This window comes from Curcuma longa, chromosome 8 (genome assembly GCF_044706935.1).
Source record: "Curcuma longa cultivar G26 ecotype Majalengka, Jawa Barat chromosome 8, ITB_CL_G26_1.1, whole genome shotgun sequence".
Lineage (NCBI taxonomy): Eukaryota > Viridiplantae > Streptophyta > Magnoliopsida > Zingiberales > Zingiberaceae > Curcuma > Curcuma longa.
In genome coordinates, this window is record NC_133868.1 from 11,304,496 (window position 1) to 11,318,457 (window position 13,962).

The 13,962-nt window shown below is 38.9% G+C and overlaps 1 protein-coding gene and 1 pseudogene across 2 annotated transcripts in view; both read right to left on the reverse strand.

The window, feature by feature from the left end:
- Positions 1-5,705: 5,705 nt before the first annotated feature.
- Positions 5,706-13,962, reverse strand: part of LOC141833422 (uncharacterized) — a 132,461-nt gene continuing 124,204 nt past the window's right edge. Inside the window, exon 12 of one of the 2 annotated variants that reach the window (XM_074720858.1) lies at positions 5,706-5,999. The gene's annotated coding sequence lies outside the window, so the exon portion shown is untranslated. Of the gene's footprint in view, positions 6,022-13,962 lie in introns of both variants that reach the window. The other variant, XM_074720857.1, reaches the window with a different exon arrangement.
- On the reverse strand, positions 8,769-8,878 carry LOC141834236 (small nucleolar RNA R71; annotated as a pseudogene).

The window sequence follows — 13,962 nt, forward strand, 5'->3', positions numbered from 1 at the left end:
ACGACTATATATTCAATTGATTAGAAAATAATTCATTTGACTGCTTATGTCTTTAGTTGTCAAGAAACTCATCCAGTCAATTGTTGTCCTAAATATAAATATTTTGTTTGTTAAAATTAACTCTACATCCAATTGATTATTAATCCTAATCAATTGGAACCTTGATTGACGTGGTCAGGCAGTTCTCTTTACTTCACTTAATCTATTGTGAACTCCTACAAGTTTTGGAACTCGAGTCAATTGACAAATACAACTTGGATACCTTCAAAAGTCATAATGCTTCAATAACCTAGGTTGTTCACTTCACTATCTAAATAATTAATCATCATTTCATTCTATCCTTAAAAAATAAATCCAAGATTACATCTATGTAATTAATCATAATATATAGTTCACATACTTTTAGTCTTCAAATCGTCGACCTATGCTACCTTCACTCAAATTGTTTGAGCACCTTCTTGATTTGGACAACCTGTCGTTGAGTCCAACCTCCAAGATTGCATATTAAACGTGCACACTTTATGCATCACATAAATATACACCTAACTTGTGAAACTATTAAAAATACCATAATCTATCAATTCCCTTTCAATTTGAAGGGAGGAACTATATATTTTTCCAACATAATGGGCTATGATCCAATGATTGATCTAAAAGATTTAGTCCCAAACAATGGTCGATGCAGTAGTTCATGAAACATAGAGTAAATTTTTACTCACAAGCATCAAAGGGTAGAGGATACTAATTACAGAGAATAATATTATCCTGCCAGCTTATGAATATTACCCACAAAGCATGCGAACTTTAGCAATAAATACCGTTGAAATCCTTTTTCTGAGAAAAGCCCAGTTAATTGCTGCCCACCTGAGCGCTCATATATCCAATGTTTTGATTTTAAGTAAGAAGTGTGCATAATGGAAACCTAAGCTAAGCTTCTCTATTCTGCCCAAATCCACCTGCAACATTGACAATCTAGTGCCCAAGATGATCCTCGATCGTGTTCCTAAGATGACTAGCATTAATTCACTCTCAAGAATATTAGGATATCATTCATAACTTGTAATATTTTATATCCATTTTGAGGATCAAGTCTAGCAACCCCTCCAATAGGATTATTTTTATCTTGACCCACTGTCTAATATCTAGACTACACTTTTCAAAGTAATTCTAAGATGGAGGACAAATGAACTAACTAATTTCTCTGAAGTAAAACCTTAACCAAATTCTGTATCGAACTTGAAGATTAATATAGGCCTAGGGGAATGCTAGCCCTAAGCAAAAAGCAATTGTGTATCAAACTTGAAGATATTGGGCTTTCAGCGTGGACACTAGCCGGCCCATTAATTCAGCCGCTAGTAGTTATTTTAAGGATTTTAGACCAATTTCAGCATACGCGACTACTGTGCAGAAAATGATTCATTATGGATTTTATGATATGTGAAGCATTCCGAAGCTTACGACGTACCTTGGAGATGGAGTGTTTGAAATCTATAGAAAGATCATATCATCGTAAATAAATATAGAATTATATATATGTTATAGAAAAAAAAGGTTTATCTTTTAGGAGACTATGGATTGCCTAAGGTACTTTGAATTTATTACTAGCTAGTATCAAAAGGTTAATTTGGAGAGTTTAGATCATTCGATTATTTTGTTTAAAATAGTTTGATGGGCAAACTTAATCTAAATTGATCTCTTGAGATGATCAATTATAGATAATATTCTCAATTCACTAGTAATTTGACCTTCAAATTGGGAGACCTTATATAGTCACTTTGAAAAGTTTTAACTCATTCCAATATTCCTACGGTTTTTAATTATATATATATACATATATATAATATTCGGTCAAAGGAGTACGTAATTGAACCAGAAGTTAGTCCTTGAGATGTGATGGAGTCGAATCATCGAATAAGGCAATGTCAAAGGGAGATTATCGACATATATACAAGGGTTTTAGCATCCATATTCCATATAACCCTAAACAAGATTCATTACAGAGCCGACCTGCTTGTCAGGAGGACGTACGTCCATGTGAAACTCTTCTTGTCAGTAGGACGTCTGTCTCCTTCTGTGAGAAAACAGACACGTAACTGAGCAAAGACAGACGACTACCTGGATGTTTCTTAGAATAATACTTGAGGTACTCTCGCTATCGATCGAAACATATCACTGCGTTGGTTCATTTCACGACGCTGTCGTCTCTATTTCAAAGGTTGACGTACGGATTGTGATAAGGAACGAGACAGAAAGGAGAGGAGTCACATGTACATGTAAGATGAACATTATCCACAAAATGACTCAACTCTTCTTTAGACAAGAGCAAATAGACATTGCACGCACCAAGGAGTTCATGACATTTGTAGGTCTAGGTACAAATAGACAGCAATTATAGACACCGACGCAGACAGCCCTGCAGCTGCTTTCCTTGTACCTAACTTTTCTCTCATCAGAAATCAAAATAATAGGATAACAAATTAAAGGTGGTGCAATTATATGAGCTTCCACGTCAGTTCGGTTAAAGGAGGGGCCTTCTGTGCATGATAAACACATTCATCTGATACACTTCCAGGGTGTTGTTTTTCTCCACATGGACCACATCCAATGATGACCTCCCAATGCTGCACTACTGTTGGTCTAGAGCTTGGGTAGCAAGGTGAAGATGGAAACAGAAGTTGAAATGATTTGCAAGTTGCAGGAGCTTGATATACTTGTAAATTCATACTAATTCATTACTTTGATGTTAAGTGTCTGCAATCTACATTAGATAAATCGATGCTCATGAAAAGCCAGGAATCTGAGTATGTTTCCTCGTCGAGGCACTTGATGGCCACGAGTGGCTTGTCAGTCCTTACTGTTGATGGCAGTGCAAGTAGGAAAAAAAATTTATGTTTCTTTCTCTGTTTTTTGCTTATTGGATTTGAGAAAACCACGTGGTATATTTTTTAGTGTATTTAAAGGTTGTATGGTGTTTTTTTTTTTTTGAAATTGTATATATAGAGAGAGACAAAAAAAATTTATTTTATTTATCAATATAGATTTATTTGTAATGGATATTTTTATCATAAAATTCTATCGTAAATATTCAATAGAGGTGCTATGGATTTTCTTATTGTAATTTTACATGATTTCTATGTTTCATCTTAAAAGTACAATCATAAATGACATTTTTTAGTGCTTCTTTTAGTTGTTTTTTTTTTGTTTGTAGTCGATGAAAGAAATAGGAAAAAGTTTTAAAACGTAGATTTTTTTTGAATTTTTATCCTTAGACAATATAATTTAAAATTTTAAAATAAAATAAATAAAACAAAAATGGACAATCATTCTTTTCTTTCGTTTCTTTTTTATTTGACCTTTTTGTCTTGCATTTTGTGTCGTATGAAAGATGGAGGTATAAATTTATAAGAAGGCTTTCTTCATCGAGTCTCCAGTAAAATATGATTTCACTCTTGTCTCCTTTCTTCAGGCACGACTGTTTGTTTGCATTAATACTATATGAATTTTGATAGTATCAATTTTAAAATATCTTTATTAATTTTTTAATTAATTAGATGTGTTTTATTGTAGTAGAAGGTGTTATAATAAATGTTAGATGAAATTTAAATATATTATAATTTATAGTATGACTTGGTTTATATATACGAGGTGGATGTTAAAAATTTTATGGCATTAATTTATTTAGTTATAGTTATGACTTTCATTTCAATAAAATAATTAATTAGAATATAATTGCTTTCCTTCAGTTATAGAAATTATTTTTCTTTAATTTTTTTAATAAATGATAGTTATAGCAAGTGTCTTGGTTTTCTTAAAAAAATTAATTAGAATGCAATTTAATTATACTAGATAAAATATAAAAAATTCTTTATTTATATCTATTTATTTTTTTAAAAAAATCTTCATTCATCTGCATTTTTCTTATTAAAACAATTTTACTTTGATGATAAATTTGTTTGTAATTTTTAGCATAGATGATAAGGTAAAAGTTCAAGTAGAAGGTCACTATAAAATAACACATTTCGATGATGTCTATGGCAATCACAAGTTATACTAACTTTTTGATGATTTAAAATTATAATTAAAGATAATCGCTTGGCATAGTAAACATAAAGTTTGTGATGAAATCATATGCCATCATTGGTAGGGACCATAAGATATAGTAATTTTCGGGACATAATTGAGTTGGTTATAATGAGACAGATTTATTGAAGTGGGCAAGAGTCAAATCTTGATAAAATCGAGACAATACCCTCTCCCGTAGTAACTAACTACAGCTTTTCGATGTATTGATTATGTAAAATTATTGGGATGACATATTCAATCTTTACTTAAGTAACCCAAAGATTATTAGACCGAGCTGTCTCTTCTCTTCCAATGTTGCCCTCTCATAGGCCAAATTGTTGCCCTCTCTCTAGCCTTGCATTGCTCTCTGCGACTTTGCTGACAAACTCTCTTCCGTCTTGATGCCACCCTTTATTTGGCCTTGCCATTATCTCTCTTCGATAGTCATCCTTTGTCCGGTTTCTTCACTCACCTCCCTCCCTCCAGCAAGTCTCTTCCTTTGCAACTGTTGTCCTATATAGCAAATATTTATTTTATACTATTTTGTATTTCTCTATCATGCCGCTAAAAGTGGAATTCGTCACATTAATAATCTCACACGATCAATCCTATTCTATTAAAGGTGGAATCCGTCACTTTAGCGATCCCACATAATCGGCCCCACGACCATTTGTGAGGAGGTAAATTGAGAAACTACAGTTGATCACGACGCAGAAGAATTGTCTGGCTTTGCCAGGATTCGAATTCTTGTCCTCTTCTGCAATTCTATTACGTCGTAACCAACTCAGCTATGTCCCAAAAGCTATTTTGTATTTCTCCAATTAATATGCAAGCTTGTAAATAAAGATAAATCAATCCTAATTAATTCGTGTGATTGTAAATAAATAAAAATCAATTATAATTAATTCATATGGTTGTAAATAAAGGGGAGTTGATATTCAAATCCTAGTAAATTAGTATTTAATTGTTGTACATTCATTCATTTATTCAATAAAATGAGAAACAAAAGACATCAAACTATTTAATTAAGAAAATTTGTCATGGTATTAGAGCCCTCATCTTAAGAGTTTTAGAAATATAATTTTGATTGTTCTTTTGGAGTTTCAAGTCACTACATATTACAAGCTTAGTCTAGTTTTGTTAGTATTTTGGTTGAGATTGATTAATATTTTGGAAGGAGAGAAAGCTCACTATTTTGGTAAAAATTTTCCTAAGCCGTATTGTATCACTTGTCTCTTTATTTGTGTTGCTTTTCGTGTCTGCTAAAATGACGAGTGATGACTCTGAATTTTGTGTTAAATTTATGGGAAAAAATTATTCAATATGAAAATTTAAAATTTCATTATATGTTGCTAGAAAATAATTATGAGAACATATTGATGACATTGATTCAACCCCTACAGATGTTATTCAATTAGTCCAATGGAAGATTAAAAATGTCACGTTCCGAGAGACGGCTATCCAAAAAATTTTGACAGTATCATCCCTATAACAATTCAATTTTCCTGTATGCAATTCAACATAAGGCACACACAGCCACAATCCACATACCATAACATATATAACAAATATTAAACTACTTGAATAAGGTTCACACGATCACAAACTAATAATCTAACATATGCATGATATATCAAACTATCTCGAGAAAACCAAAAGTGTATATATGAAATCCACACGAGATACAAAAGTTGCGTAGCAGAAGTATAACAAGATCCAAATCTACACAAGTATGAACGTAAGTCCAAATCTCAAATACACACAAAACTCTACAAGTCCACGAATAAAACTCACAGATCCAAATACAACCAAAATCCACATATCCAACTACAAATCGCAAATCATACGAAGTAAACCCAATTGATACATCTCCTGCTGTGAGATGGGGGCAGTCTGGCAGAACTCCAAGCTTCAAAGTAAATCTCTCTATCTGCTACCTGGGAAGAAAACAAGGAAACCCTAGGGTCTGGGTAGTGAGTATAAGTATTCAGTGGGATACAAGATAGAAGTGCACAACATATATATAAACATGGATATCAAAGGTATACAGTCTCTCCAAATGATACATAATGAAAAAGGTCAATACTACATAACAGATAATAGGAATCATGCAAATGCAATCCATGCATGTAATGTCACATAATGCAACAATCATATATCAAACAAGTGCAACAACCATACACATATGTAGTAAAATAAACTATTAACAAGTGTAGAAAAATAACCTACCAACAAATGCATGCACATATGCAACACACATCACAGGCAACATGCATGGTCACTGTCTGCACTCGCCACCCCCAAACATTGATGTGCATAAGATATATATATTTCTGATATTTACATTGCACATCTTTCTATATTTCGTGATTATTTTTTACGTTTGTCACATCCTTTATTTACGCATTAGGCGTGTTTTCTCTATTTCCTAGTTCGGAGGTCTGCTCTTACTTTTATGCTTTTCCAGGACGGAAATGGAAATAGAGAAGGCGAAACGGAAGATTCGAAGACAAGGCAAGACAGGGTCGTGCCTCCAAGGCACGGCCGTGTCCCCAAGGGGCCGTGCCCCCAGGGCATGGTCACAGAGCAACATCTTCCCACGGTCGTGCCCACCAGGCACACCGTGCAACACCTGCCACAACAGCATAAGCACCAGCCCATGACCGTGCCCTCCAGGCACCGCCGTGCCTCTACCCGTGCTGCACCAACAGAGGAGCCGACTGCCTATGGCCGTGCCCACCAGGCACGGCCGTGTCTCCGACCACAGAAGAAAGTATCGTGTATGGCACGCCGTGCCTGCCTCCATGCTGCAACATGGCATGGTCGTGCCTCCTAGGCACGGTCGTGCCCAATTTTCCAAGGGCCACCAGCCCCTGGCCGTGCCTACCAGGCACGACCGTGTGACGGGGCCGTGCCAGCTGTGTGCCCTGGGCCGTGTGGCTAAACACGGCCGTGTGGCGAAGGGTGAATAGTGGGGGCATATAAATACCCCCCTAAATTGCCCTAAAAAAGGGGAGAGACCTTGGGAGTCAAGAGGAGCCACCGAAAACGCCATTCGGAGCAAGAATCGACGATCCATCCATCCTTTTGGAGCTACTCCGCCGCATCCATTCCACCGTCGACGAGGAGTTTGCAAGGCGAAGAAGAAGACACATATTGATAAGTTTTATTTCCTTTTTCTAGGATCTAAAATGTATTTCTTCATCTCTTCTTCATGTTGTATCCCCTCCGTCATGGAGTAGAACCTTAGATTCTAGGATGTAGGAGGAATCGAGGTGTATTATGGATGATTGATACTATGGATTTGTATTTACCATGTTCTATGATTTATTTGTGCATTTTGCTTTATGGATGTTGTGCTTTGTGCTTATTGGATGATATGATTATGAATGGTGCAAATCTATGAGGATAAGGATAAATTGTGGTTTAAGGAAATCTTAGGATCGTATGACCGGGGTGCCTTGTGACAGAAGGTGAACCTTTAACCGGACTTTCCGAGGAAATTCTTAAATTGCAATGAATCTTTGTGAGAGATAGCTAATGGTTATTGATTGTTAGGGAGAGGTCCTTAATTGGATACCCGGTGACAGGGGGTAGGACACTAGTAGTATGCTGGAGTGCCCGGTGACAGCGGGAGAGCTATAACCAGGCTATCTGGGGTCATCTCAAACTAACAATCGTAACGTTAGAAGGATTATTGATTTATTCCGAGGAAACCTGACGAGGTCTAATTGGATATTTTGGTTAGAATCTCTGCAAATGTATGAATATTGAGGAATGGTAAGGAGTCCATAGTCAATCAAACATAATCTCGAGGAATCCGAAGTCCTAGGATCGTTTTCCCCAAATCCTGTCACTAGTTGATTTTACTTCGATTGAGGTTTAGGTAGCTCAACTACACTCTCACTTTCCCCACATCTCAACCCAATTACATGATCTCTCCACTCTTCTTGTGCTAGTTTAGTGATAGATTCCACGGTCCCTGTGGTTCGATATCTTTTATTACTTGACGACATTCCGTATACTTGCGGAAGCACATCAAGTTTTTGGCGCCGTTGCCGGGGACCGTGCGTAATTTTTCACTAAGCCTTTACATTAAGAGTTTTTCTTTCATTTATACATTGCTTCCATTTATTCTTTTTATTCTTTTCATTCATTAATTGGTACTATTTTTTACAGATTTATTTTTTTTCTGGCAAGTTAATAATACATTCTTATTCTTGTGCATGCGTAGGGCCAACCCAGTGGAGTTTCCTTTCGATCCTGAAATCGAAAGAACATACCGGAGGAGACTTCAATCTCAAAGACTTAACACTCAAGAAGACATACCAGACAATATGGCTCAGAAGTCTTTGAAAGATTACGCTGCACCTCAGACGAGAGGAACGACATCATGCATCGCCATACCAAATATTGAAGCAGCAAACTTTGAATTCAACCATGGATTTATTGCTATGATACAACAAAATCAGTTTGGTGGCGGACCACATGAAGACCCGAACCTGCATTTGGAGATATTTTCAGATAACTGCAGTACTAGGAGGACGCAGGGGGTCAGTTTTGATGTCACTCGACTTTTGCTTTTCAGATTCTCTCTCCGTGATAAGGCGAAGGTTTGGTATCATTCGCTACCTCCAAATTGTATTCATACTTGGGAACAGTGTGAACAGTTATTCCTGAACAAGTTTTACCCCCCAAGTAAGACGGCTCACATGAGGAATATGATCTCAAGTTTCATGCAGTTGGATGGAGAATCTTTATTCGAAGCTTGGGATAGATTTAAAGGGATGTTGAGGAAGTGTCCACACCATGGACTTGAACGTTGGCTTATCATCCACACCTTCTACAATGGAATCAACTATCAGACAAAGGTTTATTTGGATTCCGCTGCAGGAGGTGCACTTATGAATAAAAGCCTTGAAGAAGCCGAAGAGTTAATAGAGAATGTGGCACTCAATCATCATCAGTGGGCCAACGAGAGAGGTAGCATGTGCAAGAACTCCCGGGAAGTACAATGTAGATACCCTCACTAAACTGAATGCGCAGATGGATGCCCTTAGCAAAAGGGTAGAAAACATGAGCGTTGGAAAGGTCAATGCGGTGGCTACACCTTGTGATATATGTGGGGATTCCAGCCACACACAAGAGATGTGCCAAGTGGGAGCACTGCAAGATCAGATTGCTCAATATGAACAGTGCGACGCAGTTGGCACATATAATCAAAGAAACAACCCGTACTCAAATACTTATAATCCGGGTTGGAGGAATCACCCCAACTTTTCCTACCGCAACAATCAAGGACCTTCCTATCAAAATGCGCCAAAACAAAGTGAGGATGCAACCGACACCCAGAAAATATTGAAAATTCTGGAGCAACTTCAAAGCGACATGGTCAAGGTTAATGAGAAATTAGACGACCATGACAAGAGGATGAAGATGCAGGAGACTCAGATTGCTCAGATTAGCTCTTCCCTCTCCTCCAGAACAGTGGGTGCACTCCCGGGCAAACCAGACTTCAACCCTATGGAGCATTGCAAAGCCATAGAGCTTAGGAGTGGACGGATTTTGAAGGGTAAAGAACCTCTAGAGCCCTGCTCCTTTGGAAGGTATTTCACTCACTCCAGCCGCCGAGCAACCTCCTTCCTCAGCACCAATTATTGAAGACACATTGGAGGAAGTTGAGACCGCTACGCCCGCTGAAGCCCCAACGAAGAAATCATATGTGAGGAACATACCTTTCCCGCAAAGGCTCCTATACAAAGAAAGGGATGAGGAATTTGAAAAGCTTTACAACAGGGTGAAGGACATCACGTTGGACATTCCCCTTCTCGATGCCCTTATCGAGATGCCCAAGTTTGCTAAATTCATTAAGGGGCTTATGTCCACTAAAGATATCACCCGGGCCAAGAATACTGTAGCGCTTACGGAGGAAGTTAGTGCTAAAATTCTGAACAACAAATCTCCTCCAAAGCTCAAGGACCCAGGTAGCTTTATCATTCCATGCAAGATTGGTAATATTTCTATTGGTAGGGCTTTCTGTGATCTTGGAGCAAGCGTCAGTATCATCCCATATTCTACAAGCGAAAGATGCGGATTCACGGATCTCAAGCTCACCACCATGGCCATCCAACTAGCAGACCATTCATGCCGATATCCTATGGGTATAGTTGAAGATGTGCCAGTAGAAGTCGGAGGATTCACAGTCCCAACCGATTTCGTTGTGCTAGACATGGAGGAAGATCCGTCGATCCCCATTATTTTGGGAAGGTCATTTCTAGCCACAGCTGGGGCAACAATCGACGTCAAAAATCATAAGTTGTCCTTGCAAGTGGGAAAGAAAAAAGTTGATTTCAACCTCTCTCTCGACTCTAATGCTTATATACCAGAAGTACCACACTGCTGCAGGCTGGATGCTATCCAACCAAAGAAGAAATTCCAGTACCAACCATACCACGCCGACGAAGGAGCCCGCACCGGCCGGGCAAATAAGGAAGCCATATACAAAAAGCCAAAAATATAAAGTACCTCCCAGGGGAAGGTTGCGAGAGGGCAACCAATGAACCCTGTACATTATTGAATAAGGGGTCGAGCTAATGACCATAAACAAGCGCTTCTTGGGAGGCAACCCAAGGGTTTTTAGTTTTCTTTCTTATGTTCATATTTCATTTGCATTGTTTTTGTTTGATTCAGCAAGTTACTAATAAGTTTTCCTGTTCTTTTGCAGGAAATTATCGAGTTTTGAGACCAATAAAGCTGGGTCGTGCCTCATAGACACGGCCATGCCTCCTAACAGGAAGGCCCCAGCTTGAGGTCGTGTCTAGTAGACACGGCCGTGTGCAATAACAGAGCAGGGACTGGCTCAGGCCGTGCCTACCAGGCACGGCCGTGCCTCTCACCACAGAACACCAACTTGGCCAGGCCGTGTCTCCAAGGCACGACCGTGCCTTGTCCATCCGAGAGGCCATTACCATGGTCGTGCCTCTGAGGCACGACCGTGTGAGCCTTCCCGAGAGCCGACCTGCTCTGCCCGTGCCTCAAGGCACGGGCGTGCCTAATAAAATGAGAGAGGCGAGAAGCCCTAGGCCGTGCCCCATAGGCACGACCGTGCCTCCCACCCTATAAAAGGCACACGACCGTGTCTGCCCTAGCACACGGCCGTGTGCCCCAAAATTAGTAAGCCGCCTCTCACCTTTTCTCAACCCTTTCTCCTTCCAAATCTTCTCCAAAGCCCTTCTTTTTCACCCTCTTTACTTCTTCTTCACTTCTCACCCTTCTTCACCCTCAGATCTACACTAAAAAGCCCCAGATCTACTCCTGTTCTACTTCTTTTCTTGAGATCTAACAATATGAGCAATATCATTAAAAGATTTCACAGATCTGGAGGATCCGACGAAGGAGATGAGCCGGAAAGACGCAAAGGAAAGGAGCCTGCCAAAGAGAAGGCTCCATCAAAAGGAAAGAGCACTGAGAAGGACAAGGGAAAGCGAAAAGCCTCTGAAGGGATTTCCGACAACGTTCATGGCATCATTTTCCGGAATGAAGATCAGAAGGCGAGGTATTACTGTTTAGCTTCCCGTAAAATTATTTGCTCTCGATATGCTGATGCATACACTATGGAATTGTTAGGAATTAAGGATGATCTTGATTGGATGTTGGATAATGTAGGTTGGATTGATTTCATGAATTGTAGACATCCAACATACCTTAAAATTACTTTAGAATTCCTTAGTTCCCTAGAGGTCTACTTTACTAGTGATGAAAGCTACAAGGGTAAGATCAATTTTAGACTTTTTAACGAAGAATACAAGTGGACCCTAGATGATTTTAATAATTATTTTAGGTTTCCAAGAGATAAGACTAGGGAATTAGATAAGAAGTTTAGCAGTACCAGGTGTTGGAAGATGATTACCGACTCTGAAGAACCCTATGATCCGTCTAAGTCTAAAGCCTCGATGTTGCAAAACCCAGTCTTTAGGTATCTTCACCGCGTCATGACCAAGACTATCTTTGGTCGAGCCGAGAGCGACGGCGTGGTGAGGAAAATGGAACTATATTGTATCTGGGCGATGCTGCATCAGGTAGAATTTGACTCAGGGTTCCATTTTCTCCAAAACCTGGTCAAAATAGCTAAATCTTCAACTGGAGTAATAGTAGTTGGAGGCCTCATCACAAACATTGCTGTCTGCTTGGGTTGCGATCTAGAACACTTAGAACCTGTAATGGGCAACTCCAAGATTGATATTGACACATGTTTGGCGATGAAAATGATTTGTAAGTCCGAAGGGGGTTACGCTTTTAACAGAGCGACTGGATTTCCATTCCCATTACCTAACCCCTCAAGGACCACCATTAGGAAGGCCGAAAATTGGATTTTACGTTCTCCAGTCCCTAGTCGCTCCTCCACTCCCGTATATGAGCCAGCATCAGAGTATGCCCATGAAACCTCGTATCACCAAGAATCATCGTATCATGAACCTTATCCCCCTAGAGCCGAGCCTGCTAGGCATTCTTATGCATATGGTGAGACAGGCTCGGCTTATGATTTTTCTGCATTCCGTAGTTCTCTAGATACGCTCCATGAAGAGCACTCTGCTTACCAACGTCAGTTGGATGAGTATGGTGTTATGACCCAGGGGCAGTTTAGAGAAGTACAGGATCATTTTAGTAGGGCGGATGAGTTCTACTCCTCGGTGAACGATTTCATGGGACACCAATATACGGAGTGGAGGAGAGAGGAGGAATTTAGGAGGTCCATGGACCTAACTCGCCAACAGGTTGCCTCATTATACCAGTATCATGAGAGTCTAGGCAACCTACCTCAACTTCCTAGATTTCCTCCTAGGTATCCACCTCCTCCAGATCAGGGAAGAAGATAGAAAAGTTTAAGTCTGGGGGAAAGCAATAATTGTGTATAGTGTAAATAAAATAATTTACATTTTATTTTGAATTTTGTTTATGCATTTGCTTTGAACTTTGCTTTGAAATTTATTTTGAAATTTATTTCTGCAATTTGTTTTGAAATTTGCTTTAGGAAATGCATGGTAAATAACATGTCAAGAATCACCATTGTCACCTTAAATGTTTGTTCTCTTGTAAAAATGCTAGCATGCTTCTTGTTTGGATGATGATATTGATACTAGTAGGTGATATCCCTAGAACTAGGTCCTTTCTTATCTTCAAGAGTAGGAAGTGAGCTAGTATATCTTGAGAAAATTGAGACTTGGCCTAGGTTAAGGATCTCCTTCACTATTGCCTAATCTAGGAAGTTGATATATCTCTGAAATTAGTCATGATTCATGAGACTTGATCAGTACTAGTGTTTCCATGGTGATCTTCCATTGCATTTTGGTTACTGGACCAACTCAAGTCATGTAAGCTCTTTTGGAAAAATCTTGAATCCCTAAAAAAAAAAAAAAAATCTTTGCTTTGATTGCAAAATAAAAAAATGGAAAAGAAATAAAGGGATGAAAAAAATAGTGTCGAGAGTGGAAACATTTCATTTACCCCTTTGAGACCGGTAAGGGTTACTGGGGAAATAAATGATCTGATTCTCTTGATCTTGAGCTAATCCTTTGAGACCTTATGCAATGGAAGAGATGAACCAAGCCTGTGGCAGGTAAGTGTCTAAGGCCGGGAACATTTAGGAACACGGTAGCATGACGACTTGACTTGAAGTAAGGATTTGATACCAAATAGACTAAGGCCACTTTTGCACTGAGCACGGAGAACTTCTTCTAGGCCCTGTTTTAATAATTTTGAGTATCATGCTTACCATTGCTTTTGTTTGATAAGATTGGACCGATGTGCTTGGGATATCTATACTGCTTTGTATTTCTATCTGAATCTAGACGCGGATTTTTACTTGAGGACAAGCAAAGGTTTAAGTCTGGGGGTGTGATG